Genomic DNA, 23,785 nt, shown 5'->3' with positions numbered 1-23,785 from the left:
TTCTTGCTCCTTGTCTTGGAATTTGGAATTCTAAAAATTGCAAATTTTAGGGTTCCAACACGGCCTACCATCGGATTTTTGACATCAAAGCGTAAAAATTCCGACAGAGGAGTGCCATCGGATGCACAGCATCCTCGTCGGAGCTCTCCTGGGGACTGTCGTAATTCCACCACCAAGGGGTTCAAATTACGATGGCCTCCAGGATAGTTCCGATGAGGATTCTGTGCATCCGACAACAATCCTCTATCAAAATTTTTACGCTTTGATGTCAGAATTCCAACGGTAGCTCGAGATTGAGATGGTATTCTTTCTGGGTATGAGTATCAATGGCAGCCATCAGAAAGGATGGGGCTGATGTCGGAATTGCGATGACCACAAGGATAGTCGGAACTTTCGACAAAAAGTTTTTGATGTCTTTTTTTGTCGGTAGTGCAACAAAAATGCGTCAGACTACCGACGATTTGCCATCAAAATTTTGACTCGAATGTATTAGTGAGGTTGCCGCTATGGGTCATGGTCCACAGTGCAGCTGTGGTCGTCCTTTGGGTCGCAACCCATAGGAACGGCCAAAGCCGCTCCCCTATGGGTTGTGGCCCACAGTGCAGTCGTGATCGCCCTATGGGTCACATCCCACAAGGACTATTGAAGTCGCTCCCCTATGGGTTGCGACCCATAGTGCAATCGGGCCGTTCAGTGGGTTCTAACCCGCAGGGAGCCTTGGGCTCCAATCCGGCCCAAGCTTGCATGCAAAATCTTTTTTTTTGTTATTATTATTTTTTTATATATAGAAAATATGTATATTAATATATGGTAATATATATGTATATATATATATATATAAAGATATGTATATATATATATGTTTTGATTTAGTAAAAGCAGGTATTTGAAAGGTACCCGAACCTTGTACAAGCCAGGAGAAAAGAACTGTGAGAAAGAAAAGTGCCCGATCACTTCAAAAAGACAAAAATATCCCACCGAAAGGGATCAACTTACATAACATATCATAAAAAACCATATTCTAATAGCGAAAGGAAATCACATCGACAGCAAAAAGATAGAACCAAGGACCCCTATAGAAATAGAGACAAAGACCTAAATACTTTTCATGATTTCCTCAGCATGAACAACCAATTGTTTCATGTTGTTTGTTGAGGTCTTTAATTCCTCCAGCTCACGGTCTTTGATGTCACCCTTGATCTTTGTGTTAGCTTTGGTCCTCTTTTCATGACCCTTCTTGTCTAGCTACTCTTTATCACCATCCTTCTCAGCATTGTTCTCAAACCTGTTAATTAGGATGTTCATGTTATCCACCGAAGCTTTGAGGATTTGAAAATTTTGGTCTACAATCTTCTTAACATTGAGTTCCATCCTATCGATTCTACTACCCAAGTTGTTCATTTTATTTTCCATTTCCTTGCTATCTCCCATCTCATTGACCTTTTTTTCCGTTTCTATGATTTTACCCAATATACATTTAATAGCTTCCGCATTGTGTAGAACAACAACCAGTTCTTTAACATGTTCTGCCAAGGGCTTATCACCAGCCGTAACTCTTGTGATAGCCTTTGTATCTATCTTCAAACTGTTGATATCCTTCACCATGGTAGCGATGGTCTCACAAAAATCTTTTAGAGTATCATTATCACCATTACCACTTTTATCCCCTTTATCCTCCTACAGACTTGTGGTATTCAAAACCTCAATGTTGTCCATCACTGAGTTAACCTCGCCTTCTTTATCCTGACCCTCATTCTTCTTTTTCTCTTCTGTATCCTCTTCAGAATCAACCAGAATATGGTTGATGTCTTTGTTGTTACCCTTTTTAGTGTTCTTCTTCTGAATCTGCTTTCCAGTTGCTTTCCCTTTCTTTTTTTTAATAATTTTTTTCTTAAAGGATTCAATTTCAGACTCTGACATATATATATATATATATATATATATGATATCAAATCTATAATATAATATATATTTGTATATATATATATATTCAGCAAAAAGGCATATGTAAATTTCTGAAATATTTTTAAAATTTATATGTATATTTTATATATGTTTATATATACATTTATATATATTTATATAAATGTATATATATACATATATTTTTATATACATATTCTCATGTCCATATATTTAATGTGATTTAAAGTCTGATCTGTTTAACCAGATTGTATAAACATTACAAAATCTATGCACAGACTTAATAATTTTTTTTTATTTTATATGGTAGCAACATACATGCTCATCTATTTTTCTTAAAAGAATACAACAACTTAGTTTTACATTTAAAACATTAGGCATTTACTTAAATAAAATATAATTCTATATATATATATATATATATTTGAGGATATATATACATATATATATATATGGTTAAATCTGCATTTTCATAGCTTAGAGAAGGATATTTTTAATTAAATAGAATAGAATAAATTTTATTTTCTTTCATACAATATCTAGATTAATCTATTTTCCACTACACATGCATTTTCAGAATAAAAAAATATAACAGTAATGATTTTATTTACGGTTGCAACTATCTTTTTCTAAATTACTCTTTATTAATAAACAACAAGATGTAATAAAAGATTAATATTAACTCTAAAATGTCTATTTATTTATTTTTTGTGTTTAAACTATAGACATAAGCAAATATTTCATTTCTTTTACTAATAACTCCACTACAACATTTAATTTATTTCATTTCTTTTTACATAACTACACTACTAAGATTTAACTATTTTCATTTCTTTTTCAATAGCTAATAAGGCAAAAATAATTTTGATTCCTATTTTATTTCAAGAAGTAAATATCTATAAGGAAATAACCCAAATATCTCTTTTTTTTCTTTTTTTGCAAGAATATATACTCAAGTAAAAATATATATTTATTACATGGCAAAACTAGTCAAATAGTTACATTTAGTACATCATGATTCCCTTCACTAGAATAGGAAGATAACAAAATCAAGCCTCTCATTTCTACTAAATGAAGGCTTTCCAAATACATTTATTTTCTTGCAGCTAAATACAAATAAAAATAGGATCAACCATAGCTTACTTTCCAATCTTTTCCCAAGCAAACCTGCAATAAAAGTTTGTAGGTTGTGACCATGGAGGCTCACCTCCCAACCTAGGCTTACATGAAGCCACCCCCGAGCTAGGAGAACCAAGGCTAAACAGGTTACACACAAGCTTAACACAAAAGCAAGAATAATACACAACACAACACTCCCAACCCAAGGATGAACAAAGTCACTTAGTGACTATAACTTGTGGGGTGAAGGTGGACCAAATACCCAGAGGAGAAATCTGCAAGAAGGAGAACATATTACCTTTGCAAGGCTTCCAAGAAGAGTAACCACAAGTTCCAAACTTGTCCCAACAAATTCTTATGTCCCCCAAGGCATACAAGCCAACAAACTCCCCTTATGACCCCCATTGCATAAGCATAAAACACTATGCAACAAGGGTCCCATAACCCTTGAGATTCACTCTCTTCCAAGAAGAGAGCCTCTACACTCTTAGGCTATCAAGAAACCCTTCACCCCAAGGCCACTCTACCCTCCCAAGGGTGAGTTTGGCCTTGAAAACTCCCAAATCAATAAACATGAAACAACAAAAGAAAACCACAAGAAGAATACATCCTTTTCAAAACAACAAAGAAACAACCCAAGACAAACTCATACATTCATTCATACACAAAGCAAAACATAAAAAGAAGTAATCAACCAACCTTAAATCCCGCAAATGGATGAATAAAAGTTGTAGGAGAGCTGCCCAAATCTACTATATTTTCCTTCTCAAGACTTAGCCAAAACTTCCATATCAAAATCCAAACTTCTCAAGAATCTATGTCTCCAAAAATGGAGAGTGGGTGATCAAACTTCTCCCTCTCAAACCATTCCCTAAGAAGACACTCCTCACTCTTTCCAATCCTCTTGGGAAGGGTGAGGGGTTTTAATAGGTTGGTCTTCCTAGCACCTTACAAGCTCTCTAGCCAAGGCACCTCAAAAATGTAAAAGAGAATGGGGAAGAGAAATATCACTCATTAGGAAGGTTGTCTAACCTAGGTAAGATCCTCAAAAGTTGAAATTCGGCCATCTTGAAAAACTCAAATTTTGGGGTGACTAAACAGTCACTAGGGAGTGGACACATGGCTAAAATTGGCCTTTACCCATAGGTACTGTTGGGTCTCAAATCAACAGATTGGATAGGTTCTAAGGAAATGCCAACTCCTATGATCAAACCCTCCAATTGACTTGGCCAACTTATAGAGTGAACCTATTTGGTTTCTAACTCTCTCACTTTAGGCTCTGCAGGACCTAGGTGGGTATACCTACTCACTAGTTGTTTCTTCAACTAATGCTTTTTATAGCAGATTTAGTGTCTTAATCTGATATCTCCTAGTCTCAGAATGGCATAAGTTCCTAGAATGGAGATATAGCAGATGAGTTCAAGATTGTTGTTGTAGAAGCTATTCGATCTATGTTTCCTAATTACTTCTGTTGCTTTAAAATAACAAATGATGAATATAATGATGAGTGTAATCTGTAATTAACCAGTGCCTTCTTTGCTGTTTGGGCTACAGAGTCATTGTACTTTCTTTAGGACTTATGGTGCGAGCCTGTGAGACAGTTTTTTAATCCATCCCTTTATGGACCTGTCAGTTATTATTTCTTTTGAAACCAGTCAAATGCTTATATTGTATGTTGATTGAATGAATTTAACCCTAACTTTAAGGGACCAATCAATTAAGTTTTGCGAGGAACAATTACAATTCACGAGTAAAACTTTCATTTCAACATTATAACATAAAGCATAACTTTAATTTCAAGAATATGAACAACCTTATCTCTTAGATAATATCACAGACGATTGCCAAAACAAAGTGAAATAATCCACAACACATACGCAAAGAAGAAAACAATTGATCATAACATGTATTCCATTATGGTTTGTATAATAGAAGACTTACAGGCTGTCACACATTGCTATCTTTCTCTTATCTATTTTTGTCTTTTTTTTATATTACAAAAACCATTCTCATATATATATGGGAACGAAAGCTAATCATGAAAAGACACGTCTTTTCGAAATGTTAATCATTAGTTTGAACGTCTCTAACAAACTTAAGCAAAAAGAGATTAAGAATTCCTAAATGATGAATATAATCATCATCTTTAAAGGTTTTGATTTTAGCACTTTGTTTCCTCAATTCTTCTCCTTGCGACAGATATTTGAATATCATCTGGTTGACGGTAGGGGCCATGTCTTTACTTCGATCCATTTCTGACAAAGCCCAATCTTTGATGTTGATAAGCTCATTCCGCAAATCCTCCAGGGATATTACTTCTCCTTCTTTATAGATTGAGGGCATTCCAATAGGTCTCCCATCATCCAATTCCTTAAGATCCTTTTTCAACGTATCTTTGAGTTTAACATGATTCTCCATGTACGCTATCCCTTCAGTCTTCTCCTCTGGCGTCATTGTATTAGCACTATTTAGTACTTCATGCAATCGTGCTTTTAATCTCTCATGCTCTGTTAATGCCTTTATAGTTCCATTGTACACCTTCCAATATGGTTCAACATGCGAAAGCATGGTGTTGAATTGATGTCCAATGATATCATTGACCAATTTGTCCATCTTTTGTTGGATACTATTTGCCCATTTGGTAGCCTTATCTGCTTGATATTTCCAGTACAGGGCATCAGAAACATCATCCAAGCTACGTCCTGTGGGGTATGAGGTGTATTCGCTTATGGGAGTCCCTGTCTCAAGTTGCAATATTTTTGCTTGCAACTTTTGATTCTCCTCTTTAGATTTTTCGTACAACCCCTTATAGGTGATGTTCTCTCTGACCAAAAATTCTGTTTGGTCCAAATTTAATCTGGCAACATCCAAGTTTAATTTGGTAGTGACCCTAGGGTCAGTCTTTCCAACCTGATGAACCATGAGATGTCCAAAGGTTTCTTCAATATCTACAATAATAGGCCTTTTTCCCTTTGGATATAATGCCCATTGTAGGAGAGCCTTCTTATCAGGATCATATCCGGAGCCTAGGAATAATTTGTCTATTTCCTGAGGCAACACCTGTTGATTCAAGTCTTGCTTTTTCAAGAATCTGTCAAACAGAAGTGCTGAATTTATATCCCAACCAGAAAAGATGATTACACCGGCCTCTTTTAATAATTTTCTCCCTTTCTCAGGGGTCATATCTTTCATGAGGATATCAATTTCATCCTGCAGTCTCTTCATCTGTTCTTCTTCTGGCCTTCCAGCCATGCTTCGTTTCACATGAGCCCCTTTATACTGGTATAAAAATGAAAGGAATTCCCTTGAAGAGGCAAATCCATCATCAGCAACAAAATCTTCATGCTCTGTCATCCTGATATCAACTACATCTTTAATGTTAATCTCACCAGTGTCCACATTCATCTCTGCTTCAAAACCAGGAGGATAATCTTCTCTAGGGGAATCAACAGGGATACTACTAGCAGTTGATTTTGGTGACATGTGAGCCAATGGTTGACTATCCTTCTCAGTGTTGATAAAATGAAGGAATTGTGGGGGCACTCTATGCATGATTTCTACTTCATGTTGAAGTAGCTTTTTGGCTATTTCCAGAGGATCTTGGAGGTTTCCAAGTAGATCTCCATCTACCATCCCCCTTGCCCTTTTCCATTTGAAGGCCTCCCAAGTCATCTCACTCCTTTCTCTCAAAACCCTAGCCTCCTCTCTTTCAAGGTTCTTGATCAAGTCATCTGGCATTTTGGCCACATGGATTCCAGCTTTTAGTTTTTGTGATGCTCTGGCAGCTCTTATATATCCCTCTGGATCAAAGTTCTCTCTAGGTTCACCCAGGGTCATGCCATAGTAGTCTAATTTATTTTGAAGTAAATGGTAACTTTTTGAACTTTTAACAATGAAATCAGAAAAAACCAATAAACCTGGAACGATGGACTGTTTACCGAAATCTGTAAGGTGTTTGGCACTGACAGTAGATAATTGTCTTACAATCTCCAGGCTAGCCACCCTGTTTGGTACTGTAATTGGAAGCATGTGTGGTTTTCCTTCATACCCAAATATCCTGATTTCTGTATGATTATCGTAGCAATACCAATCACCCCAATTGTGGTCAATCTGGGACTCCGGAGAGAAGTCTTTTGGCCTGAGGAATCTTTTAATTTCAGGGGACAGAGTATAATCCCTATGTTGCCCAAAGGCCGCACTAAGGGGTTTCACAAAATATTCCTGAAAGTGCCAGTATTGGTTGTTCATGAATCTCTGATCCCATGCAGAAACCCACAATTGAACTGGTTTCTTCAAACCATTCTTATCATAAGGTCTGATGCAGAAATCATCTGACCAGAAATTGATTTCTTGTCCACAATAAAGAATAATATGCATTAACAAAGAGTACAATGAAAAATGGACATTCACAAGGTCTCCTTTTAACTTCTTCAACCCGTGATTTAAGGCATCTGCAACATAAGTGGCATAATCAAATGACCTAGGGTCTTTTGATTGTAAGTCAGCACACAGAACCATGACCCCAATATTCATGAGAGGATGAGCCTCTAAGCCTAATACTTGGGCTGCAACATAATATGTATACTTAAAATATGGATTGAAGTGGTTGACATCAAACGACACCTTGTCATTTTTGCTGAATGGAACAAAGGACCCACCCACTTTCGGTCAGTGAATAGGTAGTCTCCATGTCCTGTAGATGTTTTCCATGCTAAAGAATTCTTGTGACAGTTTCTGCATATCGATTCTATCCTCTACTTCCCATTCAAGATCAAATACCATATCAATAGTTTGTTTGTTAATCACCACTAAGGGATTCCCTCGGTAATCGCATATGGTTTTGGTTCTAGGATTATAACAATCTGCCAGAGCTTTCATTAGTTCAACATCCACAAACACGTTTGGGACTACCAATTTCCCTAAGTTCTTCTTCCATAGATTACTTATGGGCTCAGGAGCATCCCTTCTTTTGTAGCTAAATAGGAACAATTCATGTCCCCTGATTTCAGTCCAAATGTCTCCCAGATTTTCAAATCTATCCTCCAATCCTTCTTCCTCACTTTTGATCTTTTTAGACCTTACACTAGATGTGGGACATTGGTCTAGCAAATCTTGAGTCAGAGCTCTCCCTTCCTTCTTCTGTCTTTTGGGCTTCTCTTCAGGGTTTAGCTCTTTTCCTTTCCTACTCTTTTTAGAAGAAGAAGAAGAAGGTTCCATGATTTCAGCAAATACGAGAGACAACACTTACTTGGAAAAATGTCTAGCTCTTCTGATTGTCGTTCACGAATTTTCGCAAGTTCTTCGCAATTTTTAGTCTCTTGGCATCAATCTGGCTCCTATGAAAATTCGATCAGTTCAGCTATAATCGTATAGGCAACTTGTGCATAGTTAATGTCTCTGCATCTACAATGGCTACTCAAGTGTTTAAACTTAATTGCAGATGTGACATTCTTCACTTGGGCCTTTAACTCTTTCGCGAGAAGTACAGTTCGACCAAAACGATCGTAATTCAAGTTTTTGATGAAACCCTTGTCTTCGGTCGAGCGTTTTGATCTTTCATCAAAAGCCCATTCTCCTCGATATTACCTTTTCAGTGAGTAACCCATGTCGAGAAGCCATGTTCAAGACTCATCGAAATCATCTTTTCATCGATAAACTTTCTGTTGATAAGTTATTCGCAAGTTTCATCGAAATCATATTTCGATGAGTTTCGTTCTTTGGTGAAAGCTTGTGCAAGCTCTTCGAAAGTCTCACTCCTTCGATATTCCCTTTATCGATGAAACACTTCAGTTTTTGTTCGATATAATGTTGTCGATGAGATCTGCATTTCGATGAATGCTTTATGAGTTTCTTCGGCAGTTGTTTCTCCTCGAAATCACTTTTTGCCTTTTGCTTTTCACTTTTCGATGAAACTTGGGCATCGATGAGTGGCTTCCTTTATTTACCGAAAGTGATATTCTGCCGAAAACCTTTTGCATAGTGCTTTACACGTCATGCTCTATTTTGATGAAAGCACTCTTTCGATGAAACTCCTTTTGAAATGCTCGATACAATTTCTTGGCCGAAAATCTTTAGTCTTCATGCTTATGGAAATATATTTTTTTTTATTTCAAATATAGTGTTCAATAGGTACATAATATGGTCCATTAAAAATGCCCCTAACCAGACCTTAGGAGTTAGTTTAACCCTCTAGAAACTCACCCAAAGTTTACCTATGGGTCAACTTTGAGTTGACCTTTCTAATGGGTCCCTATCCAAGACATTCTTGGGACCCTACTAGGATATTTGAAAAATGCATTAGTAAAACAAATTCCTTCCAAGGGACATGTCACTGCCAACTCACTTTACAAGACATGTGTCAAGTGACACCACAAAATTACACATTACTTAAATACACATGGCAATGTCCCTTTTTCTGGAATTAATAAATTTAACAATTTTCAAATTAAACACACATCCAAGCATAAACATTTACAAATTAAAACACATTTACACACGAGGTTTTGTCTCTCCAAATAGACAACCCTTTGCTTCACAAACGCACATAGGTTTAGGCTTGATTCTCTGAATAGTTTTCATGGTAACATGGATCAGTTTTCCTGCACATCTCACTTTGCACATTAGTAATTCCAAAAATCACATATAATATTATCATATGAAAAGAATAAAATTTAGACATTTGCATACAATTTCAATTATAATAATCATGTTTCCAATTATCTAATAAAATCCACATAAAATAATCTACTAAATGGCATCATCATAATCATCATGAAATTTAATCATTTATAAATCATGCATCCATAATTTCTAGTATAAAAAATAAAGTATTGCAAATCAGAGATAAATGACATAGACCATATCAATGTTATCCAATCACTGGATCATATAGAATCTATGTCCATAATGCATCAAAATATAGTATCAATAATAGGTCCAACATGAAAATAACTGAAATGCTATGACAGATCGGAGTAGGGCCTCACACTTGGTGAGTCAGATCTTGCCATGTGGCGATTTTTGGCATGAGGTAACTAGTGAAGGAAGCAATGCCAAAAAAAAGTGGGGCACTGTAGACATGGCACAACAATCAAAAAGAGAAGCAACAATGGTGGGAGTGTTGTCGGGGAAGACAACGATGGTAGGAAATGACCCGAGAGGACAGTGTTGGAGTGGGAGGATAGTGGGAGTTGGCAGGAGTCGACGTGAGTCACCAGAGGAAGGGCACGCATCGAAAATAAGCCATTGGCGGGGAAGTAAATGTCGGCCGAGGAGGATGAAACCGCTGCTTCTGGAGAAGAAGAGGTGGCCGATTGCCAGTGACTGTCGGAAGGACAAGGCCAAGAGTGGAGATGAAGCTGGAAGGTGCAATGTTCATTTGTCGGTACGGTGGGTGGTGGCCGGTAGAAATAAGTACACCTTGTAAAAGCTGTGGAAGTGCATGGTGATGGGGGGAGGGGGACCCCCAGTAAAAGAATATATATATATATTTTTTGAAGATTTTTTTTTCTAAAATATAAAAACACTTAAAAAATTGAAATATAACTACGAAATAAATAGTGAGAATTTAAATAGAATATTCGCAGAAAAAAATTTATTCATATTTTTTTTAAAACAAGATTGTACCGTACAACCTAATACACTGATTTTTTTCAAAGCCCCAAAATTGATTTTCTCCCAATATAGCCGAATTTATACTCATTTTTTATGGAAACGGCCTTCTAGACTCAACCGTGATCTCCAAATCGCTATAGAATGCCCCGAAAAATAGTATCTCCTCAGATCTAAAAAATAGAAGCCTCTAAAATAAATAATCAATGAAGCCCTATATGCTCTGATATCATGTGAGATTTTTCCAAGACCAAGAGCTCAATGAAAAGTACAAAATAGAGACCAAATATTGATAGGAATAAACTGTATTCTATCAAGATGAAATACTAATCAACTGGATCATCAAAATCTACATACAATGAATATGAGCCTGTTTATATAGACAAGGCTATATGGATATGTGAGCAGACAAATATGACATATGGCTCAATAAGAAACAAGGGTAGGTAGGAAATAGGTGTGGTAGGTAGGAGAAACAATAAAATATTCCACATGAGGTGGATCACCCACCGAAGGTGGAATTATCATCCCACAATAAGTGGATATGATAAAGTAATAATAAGATCACACCATAAAAGGTGGAAATCTCCTACAACACACTATCCTAATGTGGCACAAACACCCAAGTGTCTCATATGCAAACTACTATGATATGCATGCACCTAAGTAAACTTAAGTAAAGTGTAATTATACCCAAGATGAATAAATAATTACACCAACAATACTGTTACTATTGATATGTCAAAGAATCTGGTATTTCATTTCAAATCAAAACACATTTTTATAAGGTAAAATTTATTGAAGGAAAAGGTTGAAGCAAAGGAAGTTAGATTGGTTTTTGTGCCTACTAAGGAGCAGAGTGCAGTATTCTAACTAAACAATTGCCTAAAGATACTTTTGAATATCTTAGAGATCAATTGGAGGTTACCAACCCTCCAGAAGAGACTTGGAGATGCAGGAATGCATCAATTCGGTAAGATTATTAGATATTTTATTTGATCTTGGTTGATGAGATGATGGTACTACTCAGGGGGAGTAGTCAGTTGTTTGGTTCAGTATTTTTGATTTGGTATCCATTCTTTGGCATTGATGTCAAAGGGGGAGAGATGGTATTCATGTGAAAATCAGTCATATCTTTGGGGGAGATTGTTGGTATTCCTCGACACTTGGATGTTTTTCACATTCAATGTTGCCATCAATTCCAAAGGGGGATATTGTTGGCAATATGTTGGATTTAGTTAAGTGTTGTCATTGATGTCAACATTGTATCCTGGTTGGAGGCTATTCCCGTTGGACCTATCATGGTTAGTCTTGGTGATCATCTTGGTTTTGGCTATGATTATGATCTGGCATGATCAGATCTCTAGAATTGGTTTGAGATGCTTACTTTAGATGGTTATTTGTTTTCCATATTCTGTTGGTTGATGTTTTGGTGCTCTGGTAACTATCTCTTATGTTCCTGGTTGGTATTTCCCAGTACTGGTTAGCTTTACCAGTAAGAGATATTTCATGTTTTGGTCAGACGATTTTTGTTTGGCTTATGGAATAGGTTTCTATCATGCTGAAGGTTCTTCTTGATCATATTCCAAGTGTTTGGTGACTTTGCATTGGATGGCGTTCTATTATGGTGGTCCTATGTTGGCATTTTTGATGATGATATTGTGATTGTCATTACTGGACACACACTTGCTTTAAGATCACTTTTTGTATGTATGAGTTATGCTCAACCGGTATTTTTTCCAACCGGTATTATGTATTATTATAGTATTTAGACTATCAGTGTTTTGTAGAAAGGGTTTACCGATATCAAGCGGTATGATGACCCAAAGCGGTATGAAGTCCTCAAGCGGTTCGAGGATATCAAGTAGTATGAAGGAACTAAAGTGGCAGTTGTCATTTTTCCCAGTCTTCATTTTTGACAACTAGTAATCAGTAAATGTATGAACCGGTATTACTCTGTGATGAGTTACCAATCAGTATTTTTGTGATGAGTTATCATCCACCGACACTTTGGCAGTACCGACACTTTGGCAGTGATTCTGCGTCATGTTACCAAATGTGTCTAGATGCACTGAACCTAGGAATTTGCAATGTAATCCTATTGGACCGACATGAAATCAAATTGTTTTATAAGGACATCATGTCTAGGGTTTTAGGAGTTGTTAGGGTTTTAGGTGGTTGATGAGTTTTTTTTATGTGCGATCATAGAAGAGAAGATTAGGTCTGTGTGAAGAAGTAGAGTGTGGAGATATTGAAGACTGAAGTAATGCTGAAATGCATTAACAATGATCTATCAAGGATCTAACCAAGCATACTGTGCTAGTATTTAGATCACTCACTTGTTGAGTACTCACATCTTTGACAAGTCTGAAACCCTTAACTAGGTAGGCCTGGCAAAGCCTTTGTAAATCCTCTAACAAGGTGGTTCACAATTGTGGATCTAAAATCCTCTCACAAGGTAGTCTTTAATCAGACTTATCTCCTAATAGAGATTGAGATTCCTAATAGGATCTGTTCTGGTGAAGAACATTTTATGACCTTAATCGGTCTGACCTTAACCAGTCTGGTTTCTATTCTGCAGATAGTTACTTGTGAGTTTCAGCTCACCATGGTTTTTCCCATTTGGGTTTCCACATCAAAACCTCTTGTGTTATGGTGATTGTGCTCCTGTGGGTGAATGCCTTATTTTCTGTTTGGTTTGCATTTGTTTTAACTGGTTTGTTAGTAAATCTATTATATCGATTTACTGCTAAACTGTTTAAGTATTTGAGTTCAGTATTTTTTAGTATACTAATTCACCCCCCCCTCTTAGTATTCATCAATTGGTATCAGAGCCAACCTTTCTATAAGTTTAACCACTTGAAAGGATATATGGGGGAATACACTGTGAGGGAGCTTACTCATCGTCTTACTTAGACTAAGAAATCCTTTGATGAACTTAAAGTCAAATATAAAGCCTCTCTAGCAAAGAGAAGAGAGCATGCTGAGAAACTGATGGAGCTCACTGAAAATAGTTCTTCTGATGAAGTAGACATGGAAGCCCTAGTAGAAGAAGTTGAAAAATTGAATGAATCTAATGCTAACCTAAGAAGGGAACTGGAAGGACTGACTATAAGATTGTGCCAAGAGCTTGAGAACTAGAGGAAAGCTGAAGATCTAGTAAAAGACAAAGATCATGAGATCTCCAAGCTGAAGCAAGAAATCAGTGCCCTTACCGCTCATCTCCAAGACAGTAATGTGGAAAAAGAAGAAATGCAGGGTGAACTAAACATGGCTAGTTATGAGAATGCAACCTTGAAGAAATCCAATGCTGCTATTTCCAAGGAACTCATCGAGTCAAAGGAAATACTTGCCAAATTCAATAAGAGTACTGTTAAGCTAGAACACAAGTTTGAATCAACAAAACCGGTAAAGAATACCACTAGACTTGGTTTTTCTGGTTATGAGGTGTAATACCCTAAAAATGGTCATCTAAACCATGGGCCCCTAATCTTGACAACATCACCAAGATCCTAACCAAAGATAATTAAATCAACCTTGAGCACATTATTAATTCTTTAATCATCAAATATCACATGGCAAATCAATTACTCAATATTAATTAAATATTCATTTAATTAATTGAATCATTTCCAAGAATATCATTTTGATCAATTATCTTATTTAATTTATTAAATATCCTTGCATATTTAATTAATTAATAAATTGCCATTTAATCATGCAAAAAAGAATTAATTTATTACAAAAGAGGAATTAATTACAAAAAAAAGAATTGAATTGAAAGAGAAATCAAACTTGAGATATTATTTATTTTTCTAAATTTAGAACTGTAAGGTCCCGGAGACAACTGAGAGAGGGGGGGTGAATCAGTTGTCAAATAAATTCAAACCAAAAACAACTTAACTAACTTAATGCTTAATACCGGTAAACCAGTCTAATATACCGGTAGACAACTTTAAGAGTTAATTGCACTATCGGTAAGGATTAATGCATGAAACAAAGAGACAAAGTCATCCACAACACATAACACCAATATTTGTACATGGAAACCCTGTAAGGGGAAAAACTACGATGGGAAACCTTACCCACAATCAGATGATACTACTACATATAGTAAGTGTATATAAATGGGGTCTGCATATGCAGAAAGGCCAAGCACCTAGAGCTCACTGCTCAATCACAAAATGGGAGTCACACTGACTACAATTGGATGGTTAAATCCAATAAGAATGTACTACTCAAAATAGCATCTTCATATGCTGGATTCAGTACCGGTGTAGTTCTGATATGCTTTTATTAAAACCTAGCTTCACCTTCAAATGATGTTTGTGTCTATAGCTCTGCTTAATCTCGCATATACCTTCTTACAATCCCTTTTTCGCATTCCATCTATGATCTTACAAATAAGATCTTATATCTATACCATAACCTAAGACCAATTTTAGTAGGTCGGCTCTACAAGATATTACAATAAAAGATTTTACAAACAATATAATATCCGATGCAATAATCGATTCAACATGTCAGCTTAATGCATTTACAACAATAATTAGTCATCTCCATAGCATGTCGTGTTGATCTGGAAAAGATAAACCTATCGGTGCATAACCTAAACCTATTTGCTGGTAACAGCAAATATGCAAATATGAGTATACCAATAACCAATTCTCCAAGACAAGATGTCCAAATGATGTCTTCGACATTACCAAGTGTTTTCCATGCCATTCCAAGTGCCGGTGATCATTATATCTTGCCGATGTACCATATACCAGTGATTGTGTAAAAGTCACTTGCTTGTCGGTGAATGTTTGTTGGATCTTCGAAGTGTTATAGTTTTAGTAGGTGTTGACATCAATGACAAAACCATACCAAAATACCAACAATCTCCCCCTTTGGCATTGATGACAACACAAGATGGAAAAACCATCAAAGTGCGAAAATAGAAATCCCAAGTACCAAAAACCAACAATCTCCAAAGAAAAGATCATAACCAAAAATCAAAATACAGATATAGAGAGTAATAATCTTTCCCAAACAACAATCTCTCCCCCTGGGAGCAACATGTGTTTTCCTTGTGTTTTTCCATACCAATCTCTCCCCAAAAGATAATGTGTTTTTCCATAGATATCACTCCCCCTTTGACATCAAATGCCAAAGTTACAACAAAACCAAGTTCATATACAAAATACCAACCAATTCAATATACCAACTGCTCCCCTTGAGAAGTAGCTTCCTCATCAAAGCCGGAAATAAAAATATTTCTCTGTTAATTCTATCAGTTGATGACAATCATCAACTGTCTAAGTCTCTACCAGTGGGGGTATGACTCCAAGCTAATCTCTGAGATATTCAAAAGTCTCCTTAGGCAAAGGTTTATTGAAAATATTTGCAATCTTAAAAAGAATTTTATTTCTCCAATCATAGACATTTCAAATTCTTGCTGCATTTTAATAGAGAATTATTTACATAATCCATCTTCTCCTCCAAAGATTATATCATCAATAGATACTTCTATAACCAAGATGTCATTATTAGTCACTTTATAATATAAATTGTTGTCTGCATTACCTTTAGAAAAACCAATCTTCAAAAGATACTTATCCAATCTTGCATACCAAGCTCTTGGAGCTTGCTTCAATCCATACAAAGCTTTTCTTAACCTGCAAACCATATCTTTGTTATCTGTCAAAGAAAATCCATCAGGTTGTTCAATGTAAACTTCTTCTTCAAGATCTTCATTAAAAAATACACATTAATATCCATTTGATATACTTTGTAGTTCTTATGTGCTACAAAAGCCAAAAATAATCTAACTGCCTCAATTCTAGCTATCGGTGCAAAGTTTTCATTGTAATCAATTCCTTCTTTTTGAGAATATCCCTTACACACTAGTCTTGCTTTATTTCTGATAACCTTACCATCTTCATTAATTTTGTTTCTGAATATCCATTTGGTTCCAATTACATTTTTATCTTTAGGTCGGGGAACTAATGTCCAAGTGTTATTTTTATCAATTTGTTCTAATTCTTCTTCCATAGCTTTAATCCAATATTTATCTTCACATGCCTCATTAACTGATGATGGTTCAATTTGAGAAATAAGACATACCTCTTCATTTTCCAATCTTCCTCTTGTCATAACTCCTTTATGCTTGCTTCCTATTATCTAATCTTCAGAATGATTCAGTCTTACATACCGGGGTGTCTTTGTTTGCTATTGTTCTTCAGTTAGTGTGGAATTTTCAGATGATACCGGTGTAACTGGATCTTCATTCTATATCGGTGGATTCAATGTAGGTTCATTTGTCAAAATTTTTGTTGTCGGTTCAAAGTCTATATACCTTGAAGTTCCTCTGAATTGTTCATCAATCTTTACATTTGTACTTTCAACAATTTTCTGCAATCTTTTGTTAAAACATCTATATGCCTTGCTCTTAGATTAATAACCAAGAAATATCCCTTCATCACTTCTAGGATCAAATTTGCCAATATACTCATCTCTTCTGATATAACATTTACTTCCAAAAAATCTGAAATATTTAAGAGTGGGAGTCATACCAAACCATAGTTCATGAGGGGTCTTACCGGTTTCACCTTTGATGTGAACTTTGTTGAATGTATAGACCGTTGTACTGACTGCCTCTCTCCAATATACATGTGGTAAGTTTTCTTCTGATAACATACTTCTTGCTGCATCCAAGATAGTTATCTTTTTCCTTTCAACAACTCCATTCTACTGTGGTGTCTGAGGTGCTGATAGTTGTCTTCTGATTCCATTTACTTTACAAAATGTATTAAATTCCTTAGATGTAAATTCTCCTCCTTGGTTTGATCTTAGACATTTGATTTTCTTACCGGTTTCATTTTCTACCATAGCTTTGAACAGTTTGAACTTTCCAAGTGCTTCTGATTTTTCTCTGACAAAAGTAACCCAACACATTCTAGAATAGTCATCAATGATTAACAAGAAATATCTATCACCTTGTAAGCTTTTAGTTCTAGATGGACCACATAAATCGGTATGAATTAAATCAAGAGCATTATTGGATTTTTCTAGAATACTTTTGAAACCAGCTCTAACTTGTTTTCCAAATTGACATTCCTTACATATTGTATTGTGAGGTTTGACAATTTTAGGTAAATCTCTAACTGCTTTAATAGTACGGATTTTCATCATGCAATCAAAGTTTACATGACAGAGTCTCTTATGCTATAGCCAAATTTCATCAATATGTGCAATTAAGCATGTATTTTCATGATTTTTCAAATGAAAATATTACCTCTAGTCTGATTACCAGTTGCAATTTCCAAACCAGTTCTATTCATGATTTTGTATTTTCCATTTTTGAATTGTAACTGAAATCCTTTCTCAACTAATTGACCAACACTCAAAAGATTATGATTTAATCCTTCAACATAGTAAACATTATCAGTATTATGCTTACCATCAAGAGATATTGTACCCTTACCTTTGATCAAACAAGCTTTATCATCTCCAAATCATACAAAGCCTCCATTGTATTCTTGAAAGTTCAAGAATTTTCCTTTATCTCCTGTCATATGATGTGAGCATCTTGAATCAATGATCCACTCATCCTTTACTTCAACTTTAGTTGCCAAGGCCTGTTCTACCAGTTCAGCAGTAGGTTCCAGTTGATCTTCTGTTATAGCAACAAAAAACCATCCATTGTCTGTCGGATCCTCATCAGAATCATCAGTCACTCCTTCATTAGTAATGTAACAAGATTTGTCTTTATTCTTCTTAAATTTGTATCTCTGATATTTAGGGTTAGGCTTGTATGTTCTTCTAACTTCTTCTCTTAGTCTAGCATGTCTATTAGGGAATCTTGAATCCATATGACCAATCTTATTGCAGTTAAAACATTTAAAGGGTGCTTTACCTTCATACTTACTTCCAACTGGACCTTTAGGCATTTTCCTTGCAAATAGTGCTTCAAGTTCTTCATTTTCTTTCCTGCTTTCTTCAAGTTCTCTTGCATAAAAGGCTTTCCAATCAGATTTGTCAAATGATGGTGTAGATGATGTTGATTCTTTAAAGGATAAATCTGTCTTTATAGTAGCAACAGGACCAAATTATTCAATTTCAAAAGCTGAAAGTTTTCCAATCAATGTATCCCTAGTTACTGATGTATTAGGCATTGTTCTTAACTCATTTATAGTAGTAACTTTCATTTTATATGTCAGTGGAAATCCTCTTAAAACTTTTGAAATAATTTCATCCTCACTTAAGGTTCCTCCACAACATTTAATACCCAAAACAATCTCATTTACTCTTTCCATAAAAGCAGAAATCCTTTCATCTTCTTCCATTTTTAGATGTTCATACCTGACCCAGAAGCTTTCAAGTTTTGCAATTTTGACTATGGAATCTCCTTCATTCAGTGTTTCTAAATGATCCTAAACAGCTTTAGTAGTAGACCTATCTGATAATCCCATGATTTGTTGATCTGATAATGCACTCAAAAATGCTTCTCTTGCTTTGCAATCATTTTCTTCATCCTTTCCCAAGGTAGGTGGATTAGGTTGACCAGGAGTAGGAGCAATATAACCATTCTTTGTAACATCCCAAATATCCTTTCCAATGCAAATTAAATGTGTCTCCATTCTGATCTTCCATATGCCATAGTTGGTTCGATCAATTTTAGGACTATCCTTCCTGAAATAGTTAGTAGACATTGGATCTCCTCAAGCTGTTAAACTTCTACAAAAGAGGACTAAGTTCTGATACCAATTGTTAGGTCCTGGAGACAGCTAAGAGGAGGGGGGTGAATCAGTTGTCAAATAAATTCAAACCAAAAACAACTTAACCAGCTTAATGCTTAATACCGGTAAACCAGTCTAATATACTGGTAGACAATTTTAACAGTTAATTGCAGTATCGGTAAGGATTAATCCATGAAACAAAGAGACAAAGTCATCCACAACACATAACACCAATATTTGTACGTGGAAATCCTGTAAGGGAAAAAACCACGATGGGAAACCTTACCCACAATCAAATGATACTACTACAGATAGTAAGTGTATACAAATGGGGTCTGCACATGCAAAAAGGCCAAGCGCCTAGAGCTCACTGCTCAATCACAAAATGGGAGTCACACTGACTACAATTGGATGGTTAAATCCAATAAGAATGTATTGCTCAAAATAGCATCTTCATATGCTGGATTCAGTACTGGTGTAGTTTTGATATGCTTTTATAAAAACCTAGCTTCACCTTCAAATGATGTATGCATGTATAGCTCTGCTTAATCTTGCATATACCTTCTTACAATCCCTTTTTGCATTCCATCTATGCTCTTACAGATAAGATCTTACATTTATACCATAAGCTAAGGCCAATTTCAGTAGGTCGGCTCTACAAGAAATTACAATAAAAACATTTTACAATCAATACAATATCCGATGCAATAACTAATTCAACATGTCAGCTTAATGCATTTACAACAATAATTAATCATCTCCATAGCGTGTCGCACTGATTTGGAAAAGATAAACCTGTCGGTGCATAACCTGGACCTATTTGCTAGTAACAACAAATATGCAAATATGAATATACCAATAACCAATTATCTAGGACAAGATGTCCAAATGATGTCTTCGACATTACCAAGTGTTTTCCATGCCATTCCAGTGTTGGTGATCATTATATCCTGCTGGTGTACCATATACCGGTGACTGTGCAAAAGTCACTTGCTTGTCGGTGAATGTTTGTTGGATCTCCAAAGTGCTAGAGTTTTAGTAGGTGTTGACATCAATGACAAAACCATACCAAAATACCAACAAGAACTTGAAATCAGAAAAGCAATTTAATTGAATTATTGAATTATTCTCTAAAATTGGAACTTAAAGCTTTTCAAAAAAAGAAGTTCAGTTGCATTGAAAAGACTCTTTTCTTGAATAAATAAAAGAATTATCTATTTTTATCACAAATGCATGGAATTAATTTATTATTATTTCCAATGCAACTTGGACTTCTAATTTGAATGCATTTCAATTAAACTATAATTGGAATCTATCTCAAGGTTAACTTAACCTGATTTCTCAATTATTTTCAATTAATTCTAAATTGAGCTTTTCTCTTGGTAGTTCTCTATAAATTTAGTTTTCAGCTCTCATTCCAATTGGCCCTAGAGATTTTTGAGAACACACTTGGAGATTATTATCACACTAATTTCGCTCTAGAGCCATTGAAGATTATTGTGCTTTTTTAGATTATTTCCATCCATTATTGCTTGAATTGATTTTTGCTTGAATTATTCATCCATCTCGCATCCATATAGTTAATATCATATAGATTAAATCCTTCATCTTGGTGTAGTCTAGTCACTGGTATTGCTTATAACAATCTGAGAGCAATCTTATACTCGCATCTTTTAGAAGGCAATTAGTCTCTTTGTTATGGTTTTTTTACTTATTGATTATTGATTACTAACCATGCATATAATGACTTAATTGAAGTGTTGTGCTTGTAGCTTATAGACCACTTTTTTTATAGACACATTTATGGCACCCACCATGGGGCATGAGACTACATTTTTCTGCCTCCAAGACTGACTGCTTTGTATTTTGTTATTTTCTAGATTTTGGATTTTTTATTTTTTTTCGTCTGTACATCTCGTACGACAATTCCCATAGGCTGAAATGACAAACTGCAGGTGTTGTACGAACTAGAATCCTATCTCGTACGAGTTGGGATCCTGTATTGTATGAGTTTTTATATTATCGTACGACTCTGTATTTTCTAGTTAAAAGACAAATTTCATGATTTTTATTGATTATTCTGATGACTGACCCTGATTGTTTATCTGTCTATCTCAGAATTTCTCACAGCCTAATCAGTTTTTGTAGAACACTTGTCAAAGAATATGCTTGTCGCACAAAGACAATATGACTACTGATTCGTTGTCTTTGTAGGTTGCCTAATGAGAATCGACTAAACATCATGTATTCTTTAAATTCATTTTTTAGGAACCTAACTTGCTATCTGGTTAAAGAAAAAAATCTGTCTTTTGTGTTTTTAGAATATTTTGAGAGGTAGGAGAGTATGCTCTTGTCTTTTTCTAGACAATCAGAAATCCAAACCCTTGAGGCTTTTTCTTTGTTTGAGATTTGTACATCTTTAGCAGGCCTACCCTCCCGAGGGGTTGAAAAACTCTTAAAGCCATTACGACCAGTGTGAGGGGAACGACCTAAGTGGGAACTGCTAGACGCCAAGTACTCTAACCCACTATAAAATAAATGTGATTTGATGAAAATCAAGTCAACTGTAGTGCTCAGGAATAGCTCTCCTCCATACCTTTGGGTATATTAAACCTTGGTTTTCAAGGCTGAGCGACCTCTTAATTGAGTTTATACCTAGACGCACCGAACAGATCCCTGACTAAATCCAATTCAAAATTAGAAGCTACGCGGTTCATCTTCGAAAGGGGGATAATCTTTATGCAAGAGAGATAGTAACTCTCCCAAGATACTTGTCATTTCATGCCCCCATTAGCATTTGGAGTCAGATAATACGATGTTGAGAATCCATTGCATGAGACTCAGCGGCCGTATTCTGATTAGCTATTGGGTGTGTACCTGAGTCTACAAGAAAAGGTTTTCTTTCCTCACCAAATTCCTTAGGGTTTGCATGCTATGATTGGAATCACTATACATACTACCTGTTTTCTGTGTTTTCATCCCTAAAACAAAAATTTAAATACAAAAAATTGGAGAAGACAAGAAATAACTTAGTGATTTGAAACTCTATCTGTATCAGAAACTAGTCCATCCTAAGTCAAAACTCTATCCGTGTCAGAAACTTGTCCATCTTAAGTCAAAATTATATATCCTGGTCCAAAATTAGTCCATCTCAGAATTGGTCATACTCAGTTATCATACTCAGCAATCAAAAAAACTTAGAATTTCTAGGCTCTGTCTTGTGAACAGTCATACGAGTCTGATAATTTATCATGCTGCACCTAATCCTATCTTGTATGAGTCTTTTGATTTGTCGTCCCATGCTTGATTCTATGTTGTACGAGTCTTTTTAATCTATCATCTGGTTTTGTCTCATGTGTCGTACAAAATAGAATTTCTCTAAGTCTTTTGTCATCCTGCACATACCCATCTGTCGTACGGTAAGAAACAACAACTCGTATGAAATAGAAATTTTGTCATCCTGTAGCTGCTAAATTGTCATCTGGTTTAGAAAACCTTGTTGTACGAGTCTCTGGTTTTGTCAGAACAGAACAGTCAAACTTGCCTAAAATTAGATTACAGGGAACATAATACTGGTTATCAATTTTCCTGAGCATAAACATATCAAGATAGTGTACCTCTGCCATTTGCATTGTATTATTTGGTTGATCATCTTTTAGCTAGTTCAATCAACTACCTATCAAATTTTAGTCACTTAGATAACATCTTATAGAGGATAGATCATTCTTGAAACTAGACTTAATCTTACACTACACTTAGAATCAACTTAGATAAATGTCTTATACAGGATAGATTGTTCCTGAAACCAGAATGAATCTCAGTTGTTTCTCCCAAACAATACATTAACCAAACAACTAGCTCTGAAATTTATCTTGACCTCTGCATCACAAACAACTTTAGGTCTCACTAATCCATAAAAATGCCTATACAAACTAGGAGTTCTAGTAAGAAAGAAGCCAAAGGCAAAGGAATACCCTTTTCATACACCAACAAGCCATTTTACCAAAAGGATCCACTCATTGACATACCGTCGTCATCAGGCGAACCAATTTTTGATGAGCCTAAATCTCCCACTATATATGAGACAGAACATAATGATGGAAACAAGGAAGATAATAACATTCCCAAAAATGATAATGATTCATCATCATCAAGTGAGGTTGACGAAGACACTGAACCTCCAGAAAAAGAAATTATTGACTGTCAAAAGGACAAAGACTTTAGAAAAATGATGAAAGCTATCATGACTCGAGAAAAGGAAGACTATTTCTTAAAACTAGCAAAACAAGGTGCTAAACTTCCTACTAGATATGATGTTCAGACGCTCGTTACTAAAAAGAAAGAATCACCTATACTCATGGTACACAAACAATTACTAGCCTTATAGATGGAAGTCTCAAAATTGACGA

The sequence above is a fragment of the Cryptomeria japonica genome, chromosome 7 (assembly GCF_030272615.1).
Source record: "Cryptomeria japonica chromosome 7, Sugi_1.0, whole genome shotgun sequence".
In the NCBI taxonomy this organism is placed as follows: domain Eukaryota; kingdom Viridiplantae; phylum Streptophyta; class Pinopsida; order Cupressales; family Cupressaceae; genus Cryptomeria; species Cryptomeria japonica.
Note: the sequence above shows the minus strand (reverse complement) of the source record.